This window comes from Orycteropus afer, unplaced genomic scaffold (genome assembly GCF_000298275.1).
Source record: "Orycteropus afer afer isolate SDZICR_OR568_19922 unplaced genomic scaffold, OryAfe1.0 scaffold00036, whole genome shotgun sequence".
Classification (NCBI taxonomy): domain Eukaryota; kingdom Metazoa; phylum Chordata; class Mammalia; order Tubulidentata; family Orycteropodidae; genus Orycteropus; species Orycteropus afer.
The window spans coordinates 8,348,564-8,374,422 of NW_006921623.1; positions in this window are offsets into that span (position 1 = coordinate 8,348,564).

Here is a 25,859-nt window from a genome sequence, read left to right on the forward strand (position 1 = left end):
TAGTCAATGTCATGAGACAAAGTGTATGTGAACTGCTGTATGGAAAGTGAATTTGCTCTGTAAATTTTCACCCAAATCACAATTTTTTAAAAAAATCTGTCAATGAAAACCCCATGGATCACAACAGAACTATGATGTGATATGGAGCTAGAAGATGAGCCCCCTAGGTTGCAAGGTGCTCAAAACACATAGTGGTTGCAATAATGGACTTAAGCACGCCAGCAAGCTCAAAGGTGGCACAAGACCAGGAAGTGTTATCTTCTCTTGTACAAGAGGTCACCAATTTGATGACAGTTACTACCCACTCTAAAGGAAAAAGCCCCCTGCTAAAAATCAGAGACCAGATTGTAAAGCATCTCAGTGACCTATGGTTTATGGGTTCTCACACATGAGTTCCTCACATGTACAATGAGAGAGCTGACCTGAGGGGGCCTGATATTCTAAGGAGAGGTGTCTTCCTGACCACACTGCCCACAGGTCATCAGAGAGTGCAGGCCACAGCCTACTGCAGCTTTCCTCTGCAGATTTCAGCACACACACCTCTCTTTTCTCTTTGCATCTTCTTATCCAGAGTCCAGTTGTTTGGAAACCTACACTTACAATATACTTCTGATGTGTTACATACCTGCCCAAATTTCCAAAAGCAAGTAGTCATGTGGGCAGATGTGCCTTGTTATCTCATTAATGTGAGAATTTTGTTGGACTCAGACTTTGTGTTTAGTGATAAAAACAAACAGCTTCATCAGTCCTCCCACACTCAGCCACCACCCAAATGGCAGCCCAGCATGTCTCGTAGCTTTTGTTGGCAGAGATTTAATGGATCTGAAGTTCAATGAATCAGGAATCAAAAGAGAAAAAAGGAGACAATGATAGATTAGTGCTCTGCAGAAGAAATGTGTTCTCTGGCCAAATTGCTGTCTTGCTCTTCCCTGATGTATCAGTCTGAGGTCACCCAGCCAGCTCTGGCCCCCACCTCACTAGATAGGAGCTCTCAGAGCCAGTGGGTAGCCTTCCCTCCAGGGGTGGTGCCAGTTCCACCTCATGTGCTGTGGTGGGGATGGGGGAGGGACAGGTGGGTGGAAGAATATGTGAATGATATGTGTGGGGGAACATGTGTAGGATCTGTATGAGTGAGTCCATGTGAATAATAGATGTGGTGGTGGGTGAATGTGCACATGCATGAATGGAGGTTAGTTGTGTGTGCATATTATGGGAAATAAAGGAAAATCGTATTTGAATGTGTGTATAATGTAGAAGGGACATTGGTGATTCTGTAATAGAATTCTTACCTTCCATGAGGAAGACCTGGATTTTATTCCTGGCCAATATACTTCATGCTCAGCCACCACCCAAATGTCAGCAGAGGTTTGCATGTTGCTAAGACGTGGAACAGGTTTCTATGGAGTTTCAAGACTAAAATAAACTAAAAAGAAAGGCCTGGTGATCTACTTTTGATAATCAGCCAAAGAAAATCTTAAGCATAACAACAATCCAGTCCACAACTGATCACGGGGATTGCATGAGACTAGGCAATGTTTTGTTCCATTACACTTGGATCACCATGAGTCTGGCACCATATGACGGCAACTAACAACAGGAACAACATAATGAATACACACTATTCATTATATGCTATATGTGAGGTTAAGTTATATTTGAATCACATGGATGTATGCTATGCATTAACATGTTTGAGAATTTTTGGTATGTGTGTGAGTCAGGTGTTGGCAGGTGTTCTTTAATGAGTAGGGACTTAGGATCTATGGAAGTAGTGTGTGAATGTGTATATAACTGGGGTATAAGTTGTGTTTATATTAATAAGCTTGGGAATGTATGAGTTTGGAAATATCTATGACTTTTGGTTCTATGAGTAGGTTTGCATAATGCAGCAATGTGTGCTATGTATCAATGGGTATATAAGAAGGACTTGTGTGTAAAGATGGACAGATACTAGTGTTGTGGGTATGTGTGTGAGTAAAGGTATTAGTGGAGTGTAAGTTCACAAATACAGGTGTAGGGACATACGTTAAAAAGTGGGTGATTATGTATGTATGTAGAAAATAACACAAGGGTTTGGTATGTGTATAAATATGAAGCAAATGCAGGGAAGTGCTGGAGCTGGCTCACACTGACTCATGAGAGCTGACTGTTAAATTCAGAAACTTTGCAAGTCAAAGTCAAACTCAGCCATTACTAAAAATTAAAATCCATGTGCTTACAATAAAATAACCTAAAAATAAAACTGATAAGTATTTAAAATTCATTCATTTCTAACTATTTTATATTTACTCTTATTTGTGTCATGAGGTCACTTATATTTGTTGTATCTGTATGGTGGAAATACTGTACGATTATGTGTTACTGCTCATCTTTTCCTAACTCCATATTCAGTGACATCACACTGATAAACTTAAAATATGGCATGGTAGAAGTAGTTGCACATGGAAATTAACAATTACTTCAAATCAGGGCCCTTCTTCCCAGAGAATGAGAGCTGGTTGTTAAGCACTTACCAACACGTAACTACATGAGTGCTTTGAGTTTGTATACAAGTGAGGATGTTGGTTGGGTATGTTTGTTTGAGCAGAGATTTAGAGATGTGTGTGACAATTGTTGGTGGATACCAAAGGAAAAAAAAAAAAAAAAACCCAAACTCTCTGCTATCTAATTGGTTCCAACTCATAGTGACCCCTTGGGTTTCCAAGGTGGTAAATCGTTACAGAAGTAGATTGTCTTCCTTCCGTGGAGTGGCTGGTGGGTTTGAATTGCCAACCTTCTGGTTAGTAGTCAAATGCCTTAGGCACTAGTGTTTATAAATATAATGAATGGATGTGTATATACTATATACATGGGAATAATTGCTAGCCTGGTATCTGTGGATCATCAAAGTGTCCACGGAGAGAATTCAGATGGTCCATGAACTTGAATGGGGAAAAACATTAAAGTTTTGTTTTCATTAAATTCTAACTTAAATGTAGCATTTCCTCTAATATGAATGTAGGCAACAACCCATAGAAATATTAGAAATCTATCATTTTACCACCAACAGAGATCACAGATATTTTCATCTATTCTACAGTTCTTACAGATATATCAAAATATTATTTATAATCACTACATTAGTTGTTAAGTCCATCATTCGATATTATTTAATGCTTAAAAGGAAGAACATACATTACCAAACTATAAATTTGTTTAAAAAATATCTTGAAACTCAATTCCAATAGAATTAGTTCATTTTATAATTCTATGTGTTTTATTTTATGCATTTAAAACTTTTCTTCTGAGAGAAGTTTCATAAGTTTCACCAGAAGGGGTCCATAGCATAAAAAAATAAATACACAATAAATGGATGTTATGTTTTAGGGTGGCTGATAGATCTATGAGTAGGGTGCTCTCGTGTATGTATGTGTGTGTTTCTGAGATGGGACAAGGGAGTATATGTAAATTGTTAGGCTATTGGGAATAGAGACATGTTTATGATCCAACCCCTATAACCAGATTCTACCGTTTTTCCTTGGAGAGACCCAAAGTAGTGCAAGGCAGCAGGTGAAGGGAGTGTTAACACATGTATAAACAGTTGACTGGAACACTGAACAATTTGCTTTGTGAAGTTTCACTGAAATCACAATAAAATTTTTTCAAAAATTTAAAATCATAATAAAAAGAGCAAGCATGAGCTGGATTCTAAATCTTTTGTTTCTAAACTAAACTTCCTCCAAAGTGCTTTTTTAAAATTATTGTTTACAAAAAATTAATTTATATTTTGAATTCTGGCTGCCTTGCTGAGTATTGTGGGGATTAAATTTTTTACCTGATTCATGAAAACCTCTGCCTTGTCTCTGCAGACAGCTTCAGTCTCTTGTGCACACGGACACTTTAGCCTCACTACTCATCTTAGTTACTTCCCTTGTCTTTCTCCAGACATTCTAAAACCCACATTGATGAACTGTACTTAGCCTTCTCAAACAAAAACCAAACCAAACTCACTGCCATCGAGTCGGACCAGACTCATAGTGATCCCTCTTTGGGTTTCTGAGGTGGAATCACTATAAAAGTAGATTGCCAAACCTTCCTTCTGAGGAGTGGCTGGTGGGTTTGAACTGCCAGCCTTCTGGTTAACAGTCAAATGCCTTATGTACTACACCATCAGAGGTTGAGCTAAATATATAGCACTCTCCATCTCTGGCCTTTCACATGCCCCTGGACCTTCTTTCACATGATTTGACATTTGATATTTGGTCACATCCACAGTTCTACTTCCTGGCTGGTCTGCTTGCCAAGTTGGCAAGGCTGCAGGACAGCTTTAGGGTTCTACCAGGCAATAGCTCTGCAGCAAAGTGTGGGAGGAAATGAAGGTGATAAAGGAGAGGGAGGAAGAAGGATGGGCTGAGATGGGAATCTGAGGCCTCCTGCCCAAGGGTTCCAGGTCCAGGATGAAGGCTGTCAGAGTCAGAGCCCCTGGCCAGCTGCCCTTTTCCTGACACTAAAGAAATGACACTGATTTGAGCTTTCATCCTGGCATGTAATTGTCATTGGCCTTTCTGGCTGAAGATGGGTACAGAGTTCTTATCCTTCTCTCTGACTTCCAATTAGTCTCCTTCCTCCAGGTAAGATGCTCTCAAATTTTTCCAAAAGATAGCCAGTGGACATGCCTATAAGCCTCTGGAGAAGATGAAGCTCTTCACTCTTTTTAAACCGGGTCTCACAAGGCTTCCTCAAAAGCTGTTCTAACCTAAAATCCCTTCTGCTTCAGCTTAAGCCTCTTGATCTGCCCTTGGAGGAGAGCAAAGCTGTGTGATCTTTGAGTACTGGGATGCAGCAGCCAATCTGTGAAACAAGTTGGGCTGTCACATTGCCTGAGTGTGGTACTAGGGGCATGACCTTGAGAGGTTGCTGGAGCCTAAAATTGTCTGTGCTCCCTGGTGTGTTGGGGTGGGGAGGGGGGCAGAGGAAAAGAAAGGAGGGAAAGGATCTCTGAATAAACAACACAATTTGCCTGCATTCCCTGTTTTGTCATTAATAAAATATTATGTTTTATTAGCAACTTTTCATTGCCTTCTTGGGATCAAATTCTTTGTTTTTTAACATTTTTTTTTTATTGTGGTAAAAAGATACACAACAAAGCATGTGCCAATTCAACAATTTCTATATATACAACTCAGTGACATTGATTACACTCTTCAAATGATACAAGCTTTTTGGCTATCCTTTTACAAAACATCCCACCACCATTAACATAAACTCACTGTCATCCAAACAAAAACTTCCCTTTTCCTCCTCCCTCCTACTCCTGGTAAGCACTAATAATCTTTAGTTTCTATATATTTATTCCATATAAGTGAAATCATATACTATTTGTCCTTTAGTAATTGACTTATTTTTCTCAGCATAGTATTTTCTTGGTTTGGCCATCTTGTGGAATGCCTCAGGACTTCATTTCTCCTTATTGTTGTTGTTAGGGGCCATTGAATTGATTCTGACTCATAGAGACCCTATGTACAACAGAACAAAGCACTGCCTGGTCCTATGTTTTTGTCTTAATTGTTGCTATGTTTGAACCTATTGTTGCAGCCACTGTGTCAATCCATCTCATTGAGGGTCTTCCTCCTTTCTGCTGACCCTCTACTTTACTAAGCATAATGTCCTTCTCCAGGAACTGGTCCCTCCTGATAACATGTCCAAAGTATATGAGACAAAGTCTCGTCATCCTCGCTTCTAAGGAAAGTTCTGGCAGTACTTCTTCCAAGAAAGATTTGTTCATTCTGGCAGTCTATGGTGTATTTGATATTCTTAGCCAACACCACAATTCAAAGGCATCAATTCTTTGGCCTTCCTTATTCATTGTCCAGCTTCTGCATGCAGATGAGGAGATTGAAAATACCATAGCATGGGTCAGATTCATCTTAGTCCCCAAAGTGATATCTTTGATTTTTAACACTTTAAAGAGGCCTTTTGTAGCAAATTACCCAATGTAATGCATCATTTGTTTTCTTGACTGCTGCTCCCATGGGTGTTGATTGTGGATCCAAATAAAATGAAATCCTTAGTTCAATGTTTTCTCCATGTAGTATGATGTCGCTTATTGGTCCAATTGTGAGGAGTTTTGTTTTTTTTGCACTGAGGTGTAATCCATAATGAAGTCTTTGATCTTCATCTTGTTTCAAGTTCTCTTTGCTTCCAATGAACAGGGTTGTATCATCTGCATATCCCAGGTTGCTCATGAGTCTTCCTCTAATCCTGATGGGAAATTCTTCTTCATATAGTCTATCTTCTCAGATTATTTGCTCAGCAAACTTATTGAGGAAGTATGGTAAAAAGATATAACCCTGGATGAGTAATATTCCATTGTATGTATATACCACAGTTTCTTTTCTTTTCTTTTTTTTGCTCTTCTTTTTCTAGTTCTTTAAGGTGGGAGGGTAAGCTATTGATTTAAAGTCTTTCTTCTCTCTCTCTCTCTCTCTCTCTCTCTCTCTCTTTTGTGTGTGTTTGTGTGGTACAATTCAATCCATAACAGACTTCAATAAATGTTCTTTTTCCCCTACATTTAATATACCATAAAGATGTGTTGATAACTCTTTCTTTTCTTTTTAAATAATTTTAGCCTTGTGGGCTGTACTGACTAAGGCATTTGACTGCTAATCAGAAGGTTGGCAGTTCAAACCCACCAGCAATCTGCAAAAGAAAGCCTAGGCAATCTACTTCTGAAAAGATTTACCACCTCAGATACACAAAGGTGGTCACTACGACTCAGAATCGACTCGATGACAATGAACTTGGGTTATTTTTTGGTTTCTTTGTTTTGGGCTATATGGTCTTTTATAATTTTGATGATGATGATGATTAGCCTTTCCTTTACCTAAGTTAATATAGCATGTGTCTGGAGCACACAGGGCAGACCAGGAAAGTAAGCCAAGTGCACAGGGAAGGTGGATGTTAGAGCAGTTGCGGGATGTTGGGAAGTGAGTGGAATGGTTTGGAACAACTAAGGGAGACAAACTTGTCTGTCAGTTTGTCATACTATGGTAGTTTGTGTTGTTGCTGTGGGGCTGGAGGCTATGCCACCAGTGTTTCAAATGCCAGCAGGACTACCCATGTGGACAGGTTTCAGTGGAACTTCCAGACCAAGGCAGACTTGGAAGAAGAAAGAGCCATCCTCAAAGAATTGGCCAGTGAAAATCTTATGAATAGCAGTGAAATACTGTCTGATATATTACTGGAAAATTTTATGAATAGCCCTGAAACATTATCTGTTATAGTGCCAGGAGATGAGCCACTCAGGTTGGAAGGCACTCAAAATATGACTGGGGAAGAGCTGCCTCATCAGAGTAGAGCTGACTTTAATGATATGGATAGAATAAAGCTTTCAGGACCTCCATTGCCTGATGTGTCTCAAGATAAGAAGAAACAGCTGCAAAAATCCATTAATAATAGGAACATAGAATGTACAAAGGTATGAATCCAGGAAAATTAGAACTTGTTAAAAATGAAACAGAATGCATAAAGATTGATATCCTAGGCATTAGTGAGCTGAAATGGACTGGTTTGGGCCATTTTGATTCAGATAGCCATATGATCTACTATGCTGGGAATGACAAATTGAAGACAAATGGCATGGCATTCATCATCACAAAGAATGTTTTAAGATCTATCCTGAAGTACGATGCTGTCAGTGATAGGATAATATCCATACACCTACAAGGAAGACCAATTATTACTACTATTAATCAAACTTATGCACCAACCACCAAAGCCAAAGATGAGGAAATTGAAAATTTTTACCAACTTCTGCAATCTGAAATTGACCAAACATCCAATCAAGATGTGTTAATTATCACTGATGACTAGAACGCAAAAGATGGAAGCAAAGAAGAGTCACTGGTAGTTGGAAAATTTGGCCTCGGTGATAGAAATAATGCTGGAGAGCACATGATAGAATTTTGCAAGACCAATGACTTATTCACTGCAAATACCTTTTTTCAACAACACAAACAGCAGCTAAACACATGGACTTCTCCAGATGGAGTATACAGGAATCAGATTGACTACATCTGTGACAAGAGGAGATGGAAAAGCTCAATATCTTCATCCAAAACCAGGCAAGGAGCTAATTGTGGAAGAGACCATCAACTGCTCATATGCAAGTTCAGCTTGAAATTGAAGACAATTAAAACAAATCCACAAGAGCCAAAATATGACCTTGATTATATCCCACCTAAATTTAGAGACCATCTAAAGAATAGATTTGATGCATTGAACACCAATAGACCAAAAACTAGAGGAATTGTGGGATACATCAAGAACATTATCCATGAAGAAAGCAAAAGATTATTAAAAAGACAGGAAAGGAAGAAAAGACCAAAATGGATGTCAGAAGAGACTCTGAAACTTGCCCTTGAGCAAAGAGTAGCTAAAACAAATGGAAGAAATGACAAGATACAAGAGCTGAACAGAAGACTTCAAAGAGTACCTCAAGAAGACAAAGTCAATTATTACAATGAAATGTGCAAAGACCTGGAGTTAGAAAGCCAAAAGGGAAGAACATGTTCACCATTTCTCAAGCTGAAAGAACTGAAGAAAAAATTTAAGCCTTGAGTTGCAATATTGAAAGATTCTATGGCCAATATATTGAATGATGCAGGAAACATCATAAGAGGATGGAAAGAATACACAGAGTCACTATACCAAAAATAATTGGTCGATGTGCATCCATTTCTGGAGGTGTATATGTTCAAGAACCAATGGTATTGAAGGAAGAAGTCAAAGCTACACTGAAGGAATTGGTAAAAAAAATAAAAAATAAAAAAATCAAGGCTCCAGGAATTGACAGAATACCCATTGAGATATTTCAACAAACAGATGCAGCACTAGAAACATTCACTCAGCTATGTCAGGAGTTTTGGAAGACAGCTACCTGGACAACTGACTGGAAGAGATCCATATTTGTACACATTCCAAAGAAAGGTGATCCAACAGAATGTGGAAATTATCAAACAATATCATTAATATCACACACAAATAAAACCTTACTAAAGATATTTCAAAAATGGTTGCAGCAATATATTGACAGAGAACTTCCAGAAATGCAAGCTGGATTCAGAAGAAGACCTGGAATGAGGGATATCATTGCTGATGTCAGACGGATCTTGGCTCAAAGGAAAGAATACCAAAAAGATGTTTACTTGTGTTTTATTGACTACCCAAAAGCATTCGATTGTGTGGATCACAACAAATTCTGGATAACATTGAGAACAGTGGGATTTCCAGAACACTTAATTGTGCTCGTGAGGAACCTGTTCATAGACCAGGAGGCTGTTGTTGTTCAAACAGAACAAGGGGATACTGCATGGTTTAAAATCAGGAAGGGAGTGTTTCAGGATTGTATCCTTTCACCATGCTTATTCAATCTGTATGTTGACCAAATAATCTGAGAAGATAGATTATATGAAGAAGAATGTAGCATCAGGGTTGGAGGAATGCTCATTAACAACCTGAGGTATGCAGATGACACAAGCTTCCTTGCTGAAAACGAGGATGACTTGAAGCACCTACTGATGAAGATTGAAGACTACAGTCTGCAGTGTGGATTACACCTCAATATAAAGAAAAAAAAATCCTCACAACTGAACCAATAAGCAGCATCACTATAAATGGAGAAAAGACTGAAGTTGTCAAAGACTTCATATTACTTGGTTCTACAATTAACACCAATGGAAGCAGCAGTCAAGACATCAGAAGACGTATTGCACTGGGCAAATCTGCTGCAAAAAGACCTCTTTCAAGTGCTGAAGAGCAAAGAGTCCCCTTGAATACTAATGTGCATCTAACCCAAGCCATAGTATTTTCAATCACCTCATATGCATGTGAAAGCTGGACAATGAATAAGGCAGATAAAGAAGAGGTGACGCTTTTGAGTAGTGGTGTTGGTGAAGAATATTGAATGTACCACGGACTGCTAAAAGAACTAACAAATCTGTCCTGGAAGCAGTGCAGCCAGAATGCTCCTTGGAAGTGAGAATGGCCAGACTGCGTCTCACCTATTTGGGTCATGTTGTCAAAAAGAACCATTCTCTGGAGAATGATATCATGCTTAGTAAAGTGGAGGGTCAAGAAAAAAGGGGAAAGCCCTCAACAAGATGGATTGACACAGTGGCTGCAACAATGGGCTCAGTATAGCAGGGATCACGAGGCTGGCTCAGGACCAGGCAGTGTTTTGTTCTGTTGTACATAAGGTTGCTATGAGTCGGGGATGACTCAACAGCACCTAACATCAACAACAAGTTAATATGTGTCTACTCTCTAGTTAGTGGCTTACCCTTCCTTTCCCAAGCACCTTTGGTAACCCATCAAAGAATATTTCTTTTTTTGTGAAACCGTTTTCTTGGCTCTTTATAATATATACACTATTTGTCCTTTTGTGATTGATTAATTTCACTCAGCTTAATGGCTCTAAATTCATCTATATTATGAGATGTTTTGCAGATTAATCATTGTTCTTTAGTGTTGCATCGTATTCCATTGTATCTATGTACCATAGTTTGTTGATCCACCACATTTTGTTGTCCATTCATTTGTTAATGGACATTTCTGTTGTGCCCATTCTTTGGTTGTTGTGAATGGTCCTCCAATGAACATTGGTGCACATATGTCTCTAATTCTGCCTTCACTTCTTCTGATTATATACCTAGGACTGGGATTTCTGGGCCATGTGGTATTTTCATATTCAACATTTATAGAAACTGCCAAATTATTGTCTACAGTGGCTATATTTCTTGCATGGTTTTGCCTCTGTATCTGGGCCTTTTGTATGAATGGATATCTGATGACACACACACACCCCCCCCAGGACTAAGCTAGATTAGGTGAGGATCCTAGAAGTGATCTAACATACTGTAAGGATTCATGCTTCTTGACATAACCTTCCACATGAGTAATAATCAGAAATCAAACCAGAAGAAATGTCATACCCTGACTTGAGAAGTAAGGGGTAACACTATTCTTTATCACCTAAAAAATTCAACTCAGATTGTGATTGTCTCTGGAATCATAAAAGGGGCCTTTCTTCAGTATGAGAACCACAAACTGGTCTTGTCCTCTCAGGTAGTCAGAAAAGATTGCAGAAGATGCCCAGGCCAGGTACACAGCGGCCTTTCAGTAACAGCCTTCCACAATGAGGCTGATACACTCTGACTGAGCCATTTGGAGCTAGGCCTGTGTCCTGAATTTTTATATTTAATTCAAAGAAGTGGCTTTCCTAACAACTCCTTCCTTCTCTCAAGAGCTATCTGTTAGAAAGTGTTCTCTGAAACGATGTTCTAAAGAATTCCATTTAGAAATGCTGAAGAATTCTCTGGGAATCCAGACTTAGGGTTGGGAGAGCAACTCTTGCTGGATACTACTAATTTCAAATCTGACACTGAGTGAAACAAGAGATGAAGCTCCTCTGTTTCTGATAGTAATGCTTTGGGTACCTGGAAATAGTGGGAAGGTTATTTGATAGGCCTGGATATCCAGTTATCTGAGGCTATGGTTGTAGTGATACCTAGGTGGTACAAATGATAAACACTCTTGGTTGTTGACTGAAAGGTTAGTGATCAAGTGTACCCAGAGGTGTCTTGAAAGAAAGCCCTAGTGATCTGCTTCCAAAAATATCAGCCACAGTTCTACTGTGACACACACACGTGGGTCATCATGAGTAGGGGCTGATGTGATGGAAACTACTTTATGGGTAAAGCACCTGGTGCCTCTTTTTGCTTTGCTATAAGAAGCATGCTTACATCTGCATTTCCTTCACTTACTGAGAAGAAACTCAACATTGCATTTTGAACATGAGATTTCCTCAGTCATTCCTTCACTGACTCGAGAGATTGGGTAGTATCTCAATCCTCTTAAAAGTGGCTTCAGCTCCAGACTTCTTGTCCTATGCCTCATTTCAGAAGAGGAAGAGGATGCAACTCTTCCCATCATGAATTTCTCCAGGTTCTCATTTCCATAGCTGGGCTGAAATCAATTTAGCTCCTAGATCAAGGCCAAGTTCACCTGTCCACCACATCTGTGTTGTCCCTTTCTTGTTACAAAGTAGCCATGCCACTTAGTTAAGAGTATAGGCTTTATGGGCTTTTAATCCCAAGGTCATCACTTATTATTTGTATAACTTTGGCAAATTCTCTGACCTTTCCAAGCTTCAGCTTCATCTTGTCTACAATGGAGATAATGACTGTACCTTTGTCATGAAGTTATTATGAGACTCTAGGAAAGCATGTAAAACAATCATTCCCAGAGTCTGTACATATATATACATACTTTATATACTTAAGCTACTGTTGGTGTTCATGTTGTTGCAACTATTGTCCTCCATTCTGTTGGACCTCAATCTTTTGTCCGATTGACTCTGGTTTCCTCTAGGATTTCCATTCTCCTAACCTATGTTACTTGGGTGGAGACTTGGAGAGACAAGAATAGTTAGGGATAGCTTCCTAATGAATATGCTGTGAAAATGGGATATGGACTGCCTTAAGATATTTATTCTTTCTGTGCTTGAAGTGGTCAGGAAGCCTGGGAAGTTATCCTGAGCTGTGAGCAGATTCTTCAGGGGTCCTCAGAATGTTCCAGAACAATGGTGCCTAGTATGAAAAAAGGTTGGAATACACCTGAGATAGAGCCTGGTATGGCCACAAAGATACCTTCATCAGGCAAAAAGTATGATCTATTCAGACAGAACAGAAAAAACTTCAAACTCACTGACATCGAGTTGATTCCAACTCATAGTGACACCTTTTGGGTTTTCAAGGTGGTAGATCTTTATGGAAGTAACTTGCCCCATCTTCCTTCCACAGAGTAGCTCATGGGTTTAAACCACCAACCTTCTGGTTAGCAGTCAAATGCCTTAGCCACTATGCCACCAGAGCGGAGCTAAAAGTATCAGAAGGGCCTTTTGTTGTTTCCTACACTGGAAGGTCGTGGTTATGTTTGTAGTAGCAAAGAAGAGAGGAGAAGGACAATCAAAGCTTCTGGGAGAGGACACTGCCCCCTTGAACTTGGATATTATCGGGGTTTTTTTTTTTTTTTTAATTAGTCAGAGTACTCTAATGTCAGACATTTCTTTGAATCCTAGTTTCTTGCATGGTCTCCTGCCAACTTTTTTACATTATTTTTGTTCCACCAAAGCTTCCTTGTGGATAAACCATCCTTCCTTTAATGTGCAAAGCCAGGGGATTCCTGATTCTAAGAAGATATTTCCTCTCAGATTACTTACCAACCCTTGAGGGTAGTCTTGGGTTCCCAAGAAACATCTTTCACTGCAAGCCTATTCAGGATCATGTGAGAACATCCTTAATGCCTGCACCAACTCTGCCAAGTGCTCTTGACCTTGTCTGAAAAGAAATTTCAAACATATCTCCTTCTAGTCACTCATGATGTGATGAAGGCGAAGAAACCCCACCAAGCAATCTCCTTCATTGACCTGGTGAGCGTCCCTCTCTTGGTGTAGCAAGGCTGGCCTTGGTGGGGGTATGGTCAGTGCTCCCATGTCCTTCCCACATGTCACTTGTCCTACACAAAGTGTCTCTAAGAAATGCATTCTAAAGTGAAGCTTCAGTCAAAGGACAGGATTTCCCAAATCGCCTTTTCATAGCAATTGGGAAAACAGGACCTTAAAATTTGAAAAAAAAAAAAAGAAAAAAAAGTTCAAATGCAAAAGCAAAAAGGCTTGAGAAATAGAAGAGGAAATTTATGTTGAGAGAGAGAAGCACTATTATACACAGCTGGTGAGAACTTCTGGAACTCCTTATCTCATGGGCTGACTTGAATGAAAATTTTCAAGTTGTTACAGAAGAAATGTCTGAATTTTACAAGATCATTGAGAAGAATTACAAGATCATATAGAAGCCCTGTTTAAGTATCTATTATGTGCCAAGCAGTTTACTTGTTGTTGTTGTTGTTATGTGCCGTCGAGTCAAACCCGACTCATAGTGACCCCTCCTTGGGTTTCCGAGGCAGTATCACTACGGAAGTAGGATTGCCCAACCTTCCTTCCGAGGAGTGGCTGATAGGCTTGAACCGCCAGCCGTCTGGTTAGCAGGCAAGTGTCTTAGCCACTATGCTACCAGAGCTCCCAAGCAGTTTACTAGGCACTTACTATTCTTTGTTTGATTTCATTTTCACAGCTTTGTAAGTTAGGAACTATTGTTATTCCCATTTTATAGATGAGGCTCATATAGGATAAGAAATACATCTAATTGAGAGACAAACCTCAGAGTCAAACATAAATGTCCAACTCCAAACCCCATGACCCTTCAATTGTTCTACATTATCTGTCTAAGATGGGAATATCTAGAGAAATTGTTTACCTTTGTAAGTTGATATAAGGTTAATGAGCCAAGATGCCTTTCATGTGTACCTGTGTTCATTCCTTTAGCAAGTACTTAAGTAGTGACTACTCTGTTCCAAGAGACTACTACTTAGTCACATGTCCCTTGGATCTATGATTTAAAATAGGCCATTAGGTTAATGTCTAAAATAAGTACTGTCTTTCTTCACATATAATATACCCACAAAAATAATGCACCTATACATATAACATGCATAGCATGCATAGGAAACGAACATGCAAAGGGGTTGTGCAGTTTGCAAAAACTGTATTACAAGCATGTTATTTGTGTAAAAATATGGTAAATGTTTTGCTCCTTGATTCATATCAAGATAGTAGGAAGAGTTGGACACTGAGAAACAGAAGGCTTAATTTTCACCCAAATCACAATAAAAAGTTAACAAAGAAAGAAAGAAAGAAAGAAAGAAACAACGCTTCTGTCATAGTTCTACTTCTAACTACTGAATTATTTCAAATTGCAACTTTGGTGCATTTTGCAATCAAGGTACCACCTCCTCTCCCTCATAGGATTCTGGTGTGGCTGGCATGGTTTTTCAGAGGCCAAAGAGTGCTTATAGTTATCAGCTCCAGGAGATGATCCAAAGCCTTCTTGTGGATAAAAAATCATTTGCATAAAAACACATAAACTTTATCTTTCTATAGTAAAGAGCATGAACTATCCATGCTCCTGTTGTTGTTAGCTGCCTTCAAGCCAGTTCTGACTCATAGTGACCCTATGCACAACAGAGTGAAGCACTGCCAAGTCCTGTGCCATTCTCACAATTATTGCCAATCTTGAGGCCATTGTGACAGCTCCTGTGTCAATCCATCTCATTGAGCGTCTTCACCTTTTTCATTGACTCTCTACTCTGTGCTCCTAACAAGGTCGATACCTCCATCTATGCACTAGAACCTATCTTCTCTCTCCTATTCAAAAATATTTTTTTCAGCAACTCCTGTCTCTCTCACTTATATCATCATCTTCTCCTTTCTGGAGCATTTTCATTAACACAATATAAGCCATAATTTCTCCCACATTAAAAAGTAATTATAATAATAATAACCTACCTTATATACTCACACTGCTGTGGAGTTGGATCTGACTCATAGCGACCCCTCCTTGGGTTTCCAAGGCAATATCACTGTGGAAGTGGATTGCCCAACATTCCTTCTGAGGAGTGGCTGGTTGGTTTGAACCGCCAGCCTTCTGGTTAGCAGTCAAGTGCCTTAGGCACTACACCACCAGAGCATATATTGCATGGTTTAAAATCAGCAAGAGAGTGTGTCAGGGTTTTATCCTTTCACCATACTTATTCAATCTGTATGCTGAACAAATAATCCAGGAATTTGGACAATATGAAAAAGAAAATGGCATCAGGATTGGAGAAGACTCATTAACAACCTGTGATATGCAGGTGACACAACTTTTCTTGCTGAAAGTAAAGAAGAATGGAGCACTTATTGATGAAAATCAAAGACTACAGCCTTCAATATGGATTACACTTCAACATAAATAAAACTAAAATCCTCACAACTGGAGCTCTGGTGGCCTAGTGCCTAAGGCATTTGACAGCTAAGCAGAAGGCTGGCAGTTCAAACCCACCAGACACTCCTCAGAAAGAAGATTGGGCAATCTACTTCCATAGAGATACCACCTTGGAAACCCAAGGAGGGGTTGCTATGAGTCAGACTCGATTCGACGGCAGTAAGTTTGTTTTTGTTTGTTTGTTTGGACCAATAAGCAACATCATGATAAACGGAGAAAAGATTGATGTTGTCAAAGATTTCATTTTACTTGGATCCACAATCAACATTCATAGAAGCAGCAGTCAAGAAATCAGATATCATATTGCACTAGGTAAATCTGTTATAAAAGAGCTCAGTAAGTATTGAAGAGCAGAGATGTCACTCTGAAGACTAAGGTTTGCCTAACCTAAGCTGTGGTAGTCTCAGCAGCCTCATACGCATATGAAAGCTGGACAAACAATAAGGCAGACTGAAGAATTGAAACCCTTGAATTATGGTGTTGGGAAGAACACTGAAAATACCAGAGACTGCCAGAAGAACAAACAAATCTATCCTGGGAGAAGTGCACCCTAAATGCTCCTTAGAGGTGAGAATGGCCACATTTCATCTTACCTGCTTTAGTCATGTGGTCAGAAGTGACCAGTCTCTGGAGAAGGATATCGTGCTTGGTAAAGTGGAGGGTCAATGAAAAAAAAGGAAAGACATTCAATGATATGGGTTGACACATTGGCTGCAACAATGAGCTCAAGAATAGCAAGGATTATGAGGATGGCGCAGGACCAGGCAATGCTTCATTCTATTATATAGTGTTGCTATGAATCGGAGCCAACTTGCAGGTCCCTAACAACAACAACACCTTAGCCTCACTCCTTGCATGCTCACTTCTATTTCTCTTATCCCTGTACAACAAAACTCCCCTAAAAAGTTGTCTATGCTCACTTTATGTTCTGATTTCTCTCCTATTTTCTGTTTAACCCACTACAATTAGGACTTTTTTTTTCCTTACCACTCCACCAAAACCTCTTCACCTCTTCCTGAAATCACCCTAAGTATAGCCATCATTTCTCTACCCTTTTGATAGTATTTGACCTATCTATCAATAGCAGCATTTGACTGAGTCGATTAATCCTCCTTAAAAGTCTCTCTTCACTTGCCTTCAAGAACACCATATTGCCTAGTGTCCCTTCCAATTTTCTGGCTGCTCCTTCTAAAGTCACTTTTGTTGATTCCTCTTTATCTACCTGAGTTCCAAATGTTGGGATATATAGGGCTTAGTCCTTGGATCTCTTCTCTTTACTATCTACATGCATTTTGCCTTGGAGATCTCAACTGGTCTTGTGATTAAATATCATCTCAAATGTGTTCTTTGCCCTCTGTTCCAGATCCATATATCCACTGCTTAGCTGATCTACTGGATATACAATAGGCATCACAAACCCACATGCCCAAACACCAGCTCCTGATATCCCTCCCAAACCAGCGCCCCTCACCTCCCACCCTACACACACACCTTCTGCATTTGGATCAAAGTGGTGTTATTTTGACTCTTCTCTTCCTCTCACTCATTACATCTGATCTGTGCAAAAAATTCCAGTCAGTCTTAATTCCAGAATATATCCAGATTTCAACCACTTCTCAACCCCAGTAACACTGACACTACACTGGTCCAAGCCATCACATTTGTCGCCTGAATTATTGCAATAATCTCCTATTTCTTTTCCTTGCTTCTGTTGCCAGTCCCCCTTGCTCTGTTTTCAACACAGCGGGCAGAGTGATTCTGCTCAGGAGCCTCTCTGATAATTCCTATTTCCCTCAGGGTGAAAGCCCACGTCCTTACAATGGCCCATGGGGCCCAGCATGACCTAGGTTCCTATTTCCTTCCTGACTTCTTTTCCCCTACTCTCTATTTTTAATTGTGTTACAGCCATACTGATGTTACTGCTTCATAGGACTCCAAGCACATTCCTGCATTACAGCCATTGCACTTGCTTTTGTCTGTATAGAAAATTCTTCCCCCAGATATCTACACAGCCAGTTCCTTCACTTTCTTTCAGGTCTTTATTCAAATGTCACTTTTTCAGGAATACTTTTCAGACCAACATCACAAATTTTTTCCCCTGCCCCTGACTTTTCCTAAACTCATTCTTTCTTTTATTCTTTCCCTCCAAATAACAACACTATCTCATACTATTTATTTTACTTTTCTTTTAATCTTGTTTATTGTTGATCTCTCCTAAAAGAATATAAACTCAACGAGGGCAGGGATTTTTGATGGTTTTATTTATTAATGTAGTTTCAGCACTGAGAACAGTACCTGGCATACAGTATATGCTCAAAAATATTAAATGAATAAATTGGTTATCGAGAGAAGGAAGAAAAGCCTAGACCAGAGAAACTGCCTACCTAGCAAAAGAAACCTGAAAAACACCAGAATATACAAAAGCTACTTCTAAATTCCTAACACTGGGAAGTTACTAGATACTATATTCTTATACTTCTGAATCTTGTTCATAAAGTGCTTAATAAAGTAAAATATTTGCTATTGTCTTCTGGGGACCAGGAGGAGAAAAATTGCAAATATTGCAAAAGTATAAGGTGAAGGCCAATGATAAATTAACTAGGATATTGCTTATCATGCTTTAATATCAGCAATAATAAAACACAATACAAACCTTGAGTCAAGTGTCATTATAGGCTTTCATCAAGCCAAGCTTTTTCTAGAGGCGTTTTAGTTCTGCTTTCTCTTCCATGAAAATGTGGGCAAGCTTTCGAGGTACTAAACAGAGGTATCTCTCTCTCTCTCTCTCTCTCTCTCTCTCTCAGCAGCTGACATAGAAATCCTGTCTGTGGGATTGCATCTGAAAAGCAGGTGAGAAAATGTGAGGTTGCACCCAGTTTGGGAGCCAATTTCTTTTCTTACGGGTGAATTTCACATTAAACATTAGGCTCATTTGCCAAGCACATTTGAGAAATGTATGTTAATTGTAAGGACTTAATCCACCAGCAGCAAGGCAAACTTGTGTGGGGAAGTGGAAGCATAGGTATTGAGAAAAAGAAAATTGTAAAAAATGTATGTAAGTGGTTTCAAGGGTACAGAAGGGCCCTGACACTTACATTTTGCCTTTTAAACCAGCCCTCCCAAACCCCTGAGTCCCTGAAAAGTTCAAATAATTAACATGCTTGGCTGCTAACAAAAGTTCAAGTTCATCCCAGAGTATCTCAGAAGAATGGCCCAGCAACATACTTCTGTAAGATCAGCCACTGAAAACCCTATGGAACACAGTGCTACTCTGGCACACATGGAGTCCCCACGAACTGGAGTCATCTCAACAGACAATGGACAATGGCTGGTAAAGGACCTGTGATACAAGTCTTGCCTCTTAGTTACCTACTGCCACTATAACAAAAATACTAAAAGTGCATGGCTTTAACAAACAGAAATTTATTCTTTCACAGTTTAGGAGGCTGAGTCTGAGTTGAGGGCACCAGCTCTAGGGGAAGGCTTTATCTCTCTGTTGGCTCCAGGAAAAAGTCCTTGTGTACTTTCAACATCTGTGGGCCTGGAATTCCTTAGAGATCAATACATGTCTTAGCATCAACTTTCCCCAGGGTCTAGGAGGTTCTCAGCACAGGGATCCTGGGTTCAAAGGACACATTCCACTCTTGGCTCTTCTTTCTTAGTGGTATTGAGGTCCCTCTTTCTCTGCTCACTTCTCCTTTTGTCTCTTATAAGACAAAAGGTGATGTAGGCCACACCTCAGGGAAACTCCACTTACATGGAATCAGGGCTGTAACCTGAGTAAGAGTGTTGCATCCCATCCCAATCCACTTACAGCTGATTGGCTGATCACATCACTTCAAATCATGGTGAATAACTACATCATTACACAGCTGCCAGATTACATTATTAGATATATGTCCTGGTGGCACAGTGGTTAATGTGGTTGGCGCTGACCAAAATATTGGTGGTTCAAACCCACCTACTGCTCTGTGGGAGAAAGATGTGGCAGTCTACTTCCATAAAGAATTACTGCCATGGAAACCCTATAGGGTCACTATGAGTTGAAATCACCTGGATAGCAATATGTGTGTGTGTGTGTGTGTTCCAAACCTCTGAGAATCATAGCCCAGCCAAGTTGACAAATTTTGAGGGGACACAATTCAATCCATGGAATCTTGCCTTGTTAACTGCCAGCTACAAGCCTAAAGGAGTTCCTGGGTGTCACAAATGGTTAAGTCCCTGGATGGCACAACTGAAAAGTTGGCAATTCAAGGCCACCCAGCCATGCCACAGTACAAAGACCTGGCTATCTGCTTCCATTAAGATTACAGCCATGAAAACCCTACGGGGCAGTTCTTCTCTGTTACATGGTGTCACTATGAGTCAGAATCAACTCAACAACACCTAACAATAACAGCTCCTCATGCATAGATCTGACTTGCAATGTTGGCCTTGTTCCCACACTTTGCACTTGCTGACTGCCCTTGATTGCCCCAGCTTCTACATAAATCTTGTCTAACAACTTTGGGCCAAGCTCTCCATCTGGATTGTCCCACTTTATCCCTTGAACAGAGGACACCCCATTCTATTCTCAGCCCCAAAACCCAAATCCCCAAAAACAAAAGGAAGTCCAAGCCAGGTGATTTTTTAGGAGGGTTTGTGTGTGCACCTTTGGCAGGGAGAGTATGTAACTCAGGCATCCAGGGTCACTTCATTTTACCAGCATCTCCTTGTTCTGTGTCTAATTCAACAAACTCCATGGCAACGCAGGGCCTGCTCAGCTTCCCTGACCTTCCCTGACCTCACTGTTAACAACTCTCTCACTTAGCTGAGTGTGGCATGAGCCTCCTTCTCTCTCAGTGAGCTCCTTTGATTTCTACATTACAGTCGGGATAGTCTTTCTGGACAAGAGATTAGTGAAGGAAATAGAGGGGGAGATTCAACCCTGTGGGATGGGGAAGTGGGGAGTGTGTTTCTGCTGTTACATGAAACTTTTTCTAGAAAACTACAGTTCAGATTAAAACAATGACCAGTGTTGACTCTTGCATTTAATAAGCATCTGTTATGATATGTGTTCTAATATATATTTTTAAGTTTTTAGAACATTAGCACAGTGGGTCACTTCATGCTATTCAGGACACCCCCTGACAGCTACGTGTGGAAACACATCCTCTGTTCTTCCTGACCCATAACCCACATAGTCGTTTATATGTGAATTTGGGGACCTTCCTTCCCCAAACTGAAACTTCTCTGGCCATGATTCATCCCCAGACTGAGCTAATTGGAAGACAGCAATCAGCCATTTCATGGGCCCCTTGATTGATGATGCTGTACTTTTACCATTATTCTTTTGTTGTCATGAATACTATTTTATTGTTTTATTATTATTATGTTTTACTTTATATGTGTAGCATGTTAGTAAATTTTCTCACACATTTCCTGTTTGACTCTCATAGAAGTCCTGTGAGAAACACAGGTAGGGTCTTTGTACAGTTCTGTCTTCAGGAAGATGTGCACATCAAAGTACTAAAAGGTTGAAGGAACTCTGTGGTAAATTATTGAATGAAAAACCAATTTTCCCTGTAAACTTTCACTCAAATTACAATGAAAAGTTAAAATAAATAAATAAAGGATGTCAGTGGTCTCAGGATGGGTACCTGCATTCTCTGACTCCAAGTCCAAGGCTTTTCCCATTAGCCCATGCTATCTCCTTCCAATTCCATGACAACATTGTGTTTCAGGGGAGATTTGACCTGTGGCATGTGTGAGTGTGTGCAATAATGGGATGAGTGACACAGGGCTCTGTGGTACCATGCATACTAGCCAAGTGATGTCAAAGAGTATTGCTATCACCCCATTCTTACTTGTTTTTCCTGAACAATCGCTGTCAAACTAAAAAACTCACTGCTATTGAGTCAATTCTGACTCATAAAACCCCCACAGGGTTTCCAAGGCTGTAAATGTTTATGGAAGCAGACTGCCTCGTCTTTCTTCCACGGAACAGCTGGTGGGTTTGAACAACCAAACTTTTCGTTAACAGCCAAATGCCTTAACTACTATACCACCAGAGCTCCTTCAAACAACCTCCCTAGACGGAATCCACCCCCCTCTGCCCTCCTATACCATGTAATTCAGAAGTGCTAGGAAAACACCTATAAGATTGTAGTACAGATTGGTGTAAAAAAGTAGCTTGGCTGAGACTAGAATATGACAACTTTGAGGTTAGGGAACACTCCCCTGGAGTCTTTTTCTGTGCTCTGGGCAGAGAAAATCACTCTGTCACGAATTGTTCAGAGATTCTGTTATAGGTGTCAGGCAACACCCTATGATTTCCCTGGGGCCCAGGACCAACATGGGAAATAATCTGAACTTTTGCTTTATTTGTCATTCAGAGCTTTATAGACATAGCTGATGGATTGGGGGAGGGGTCCTCATTGAAAGGAGAAAATAGGAATCTGTGGAAAGAAATCTCCACAAGTGAATGCTGAGACTGACTTGGTCTGAGGATTGGGGAGAGGGAAGATGGGAGACGGGACTCTGCTGTAGAGAGAGGCTATACTGGAATCCATCTCAGCCTTCTCACCCTTCAGTGAATCTATGTCCTCTGAGGAAGAATTAGGTGGGACCCCTGTGTAATTTCATGTCCCAGGTATTCTGCTATGGGCCCCCTCCAAAGCATCTTGACCCCAAAAAGGGTGTCCATTTTCCTACCAGCTACAGGGTGGCCAGCAGTGTTCAGCAGGCAAGGATGTTAAGGAAACTCCTACCAGCCCCCACGAAGAGAAGGTAACTACTCCTAGGCCATCAAAAGCCATGCAAAAGTCAGTGATTTGCTCTGTGGACATTCTATCCAAACACTGTTAGAGGAATGTAAATTCCAGAAATGTCCAGAGACATGAGAGTAGACATGCGTGGACCAACAGAGACACCAACATACCTTGTGAAATGTCCCAGCTCTTTTGGATACTCCTATAAAGATACAGGAAGGAAGGAAGACTGAGGCCTTGATGAAACCAAGGAACTTTTAGAACGGTTAAAATGGTTGAATGGTTATAAAATTTCTTTCTCCTAAACTATGATGATTCCAAGGTAGGAACCAGGTCTATCATCTAAAGGTGATAGAATATCCTTAATAAATGACTACATGTTGTCATTGTTAGATGCCATCAAGTCAGTTCTGACTCATAGCAATGCTATGTATAGAAGAATGAAACATTGACTGATCCTGTGCCATCCTCAAAATCATGGCTGTTTGAGCCCATTGTTGCAGCCACTGTGTCAATCATCTCATTGAATGTCTTCCTCTTTTTTGATGACCCTCTACCAAGCAAGGGACTAGTCTCTCCTGACAACATGTCCAAAGTATGTGAGATGAAGTCTCACCACCCTCGTTTCCAATGAGAATTCTAGCTGTACTTCTTCCAAGGCAGATATATGTGTTCTTCTGGAGGTCTAGGATATATTTAATATTCTTTACCAACACCATAATTCAAAGGCATTGATTCTTCTTTGGTCTTCTTTATTCATTGTACAGTCTTTGCATGCATATGAAGCTGTTGACTGGATCTGGTGCACCTTCGTTTTCAAAGTGCTGTCTTTGCTTCTTAACACTTTAAAGAGGTCTTTTATAGTAAATTTGCCCAATGCAATATGTCATTTATTTCTTGAATTCTATTTCTATGGGCACTGATTGTGGATCCAAGTAAAATGAAACCCTTGACAACTTCAATATTTTCTTCATTTGTCATGACGTGCTTACTGGTCCAGTTGTGAGGATTTTTGTTTTCCTTATGTCATGGTGTAATCCATAGTGAATGCTGTAGTCTTCAAAGAGCATCTAGTTCTCTTCTCTATCACCAAGGAAGGTGTTGTCATCTGCATATTGCAGGTTGTTTATGAATCTTCCTCTAATCCGGATGCTACATTCTTCTTCATGTAGTCCAGCTTCTTGGATTATTTGCTCAGCATACAGATTGAATAAGTATGGTGAAAGGATACAACCCTGACACACACCTTTCGTAATTTAAACCATGCAGTATCACCTTGTTCTGTTAGAATGACTGCCTCTTGGTTTGTGTACAGATTCTACATGAGCACAATTAAATGTTCCAGAATTCCCATTTTTTGCAATGATATCTATAGTTTGTTATGATCCACACAGTCAAATGAATCAAAACCAAAACCCACTGCCCTTGAGTCGGATCCAACTCATAGCGACCCCTCCTTGGTTTTCCGAGGTGGTGTCACTATGGAAGTAGATTGCCCAACCTTCCCTCCAAGGATGACTGGTGGGTTCGCACCACCAGCTTTCTGGTTAGCAATCAAATGCCTTAGACACTATGCTACCAGAGGTCCTAAATGAATCAAAACAAATAAATAAATAAATATTGCAAATACTCATGTCCACATGTGAAAGCCCTTTCTTGCCTGTGTTCTTTTACACATTATGTTTTACTCTCCTTCTCCTATCACCCTCTCAGCTCTTGTCACCTGACTCTTATCCATCTTTCTGATGTCACTTTAAATGGCATTGCCTCCAGGAATGCTTTCTTGACTCTATGGACTAATTTAGTTGCCTTTGCCAGGTATACCTCATAACACAGTTCACTGCTGTTGCCTGTTTGTCTTTTCCACTACACTGTCAACTTCTTTCAAAGGGGACTCTGTCTGTTCAGCTTACCATTGAATCCCTAATACCTAGCACAGTTCCTGGGCCATAGAAACTCTAAGAAAAATTACTGAAAGTAGCACATTCAGCAATTTAGGCAAGGATAAAGTGTGCTATGTATGCATTTACAGGTAGACTTGAAGGTACCCATTCCTATATGTGCTTATCTTATACCCATTTGACTTGGTCTCTTTTCTAGGTATTAACAAAGTGCTTATTAAGCCTTGAAGAACATGCAAAAGCTAGGTAAATTGTGTTGCCTAAATTCCTGGGATATCCAAGACAGTTGAGGGAACCAAAACCAGATCTGAGGAACAATGTGATGAAGTAGCAAAATGAGTGGTAAAAGTACATTGAAAAAATGTAGAAAGTATTAGTTTACTGTTACTGGTGTAGCAAATTATCACTGACACAGTGGCCTAAAATACCACAAATTCTGGAGGTTAGAAGTCCACAATCAAGTTGCCAGCAGGCCTGTGTTCCTTCTGAAGGCTTCAGGGGACAATCTATTTCTTTGTCTCTTCCAGCATCTAGAGAAGCCCTGGTGGTACAACAGTTAAGCGACTCCACAGGAGAAAGACTTGGGAATCTGCTCCCATAAAGCTTACAGCCTAGAGAACCCTATGGGGCAGTTCTACTCTGTGATAAGGGGTCATTATGAGTTAAAAATGGACTTGACAGCACCTAAGAACAACAGCAAACGGCTGCCTGCACTTCCTGGCTTGTAGCCCCTTTTTCCATCTTCAAAACACATCATTTCAAGCTCTTTTTCCATTGCCCCATCTCACCATTCTGACTGACTCTTCCTGATGGCCTCTTATAAAGACTCTTGGGATTCAGTTTGACCATCTCAGCAAATCCAAAATAATTTCCCTATCTTAAGGGCCTTAATTTAATCACATCTGCTAAATCCCATTTGCTATTCACAGGCTCCAGGGATTCCAGGGATTAGGACATAGGCATTTTGGGGGATGAAAGGGGTATTCTTCTGTCTGCCTCAGGGAATTTTACCTTAGCCAAGCTGGTGAATGTGGGCTTTGCTTAGCTTAGGAATTGAGCTACACACCTTGCAGAATGGGGAAGATTTGAGAAGACGGAGGACACATCAGGTGAAGGAAGGATAAAAAGTAAGTTAGGCTAGGGGAGGGCAGAATGTTAAGGCCAAGGCTGATTGGGAGAAAAGGTTTGAGTAAGGGAGGTGTGTGAGACAATGCTAGGGAGGTGTGTTGTTGCTTTGTGCTATCAAGTCGGACCCAACTCAAAGCAACTCCTCCTTGGGTTTCCGAGGTGGT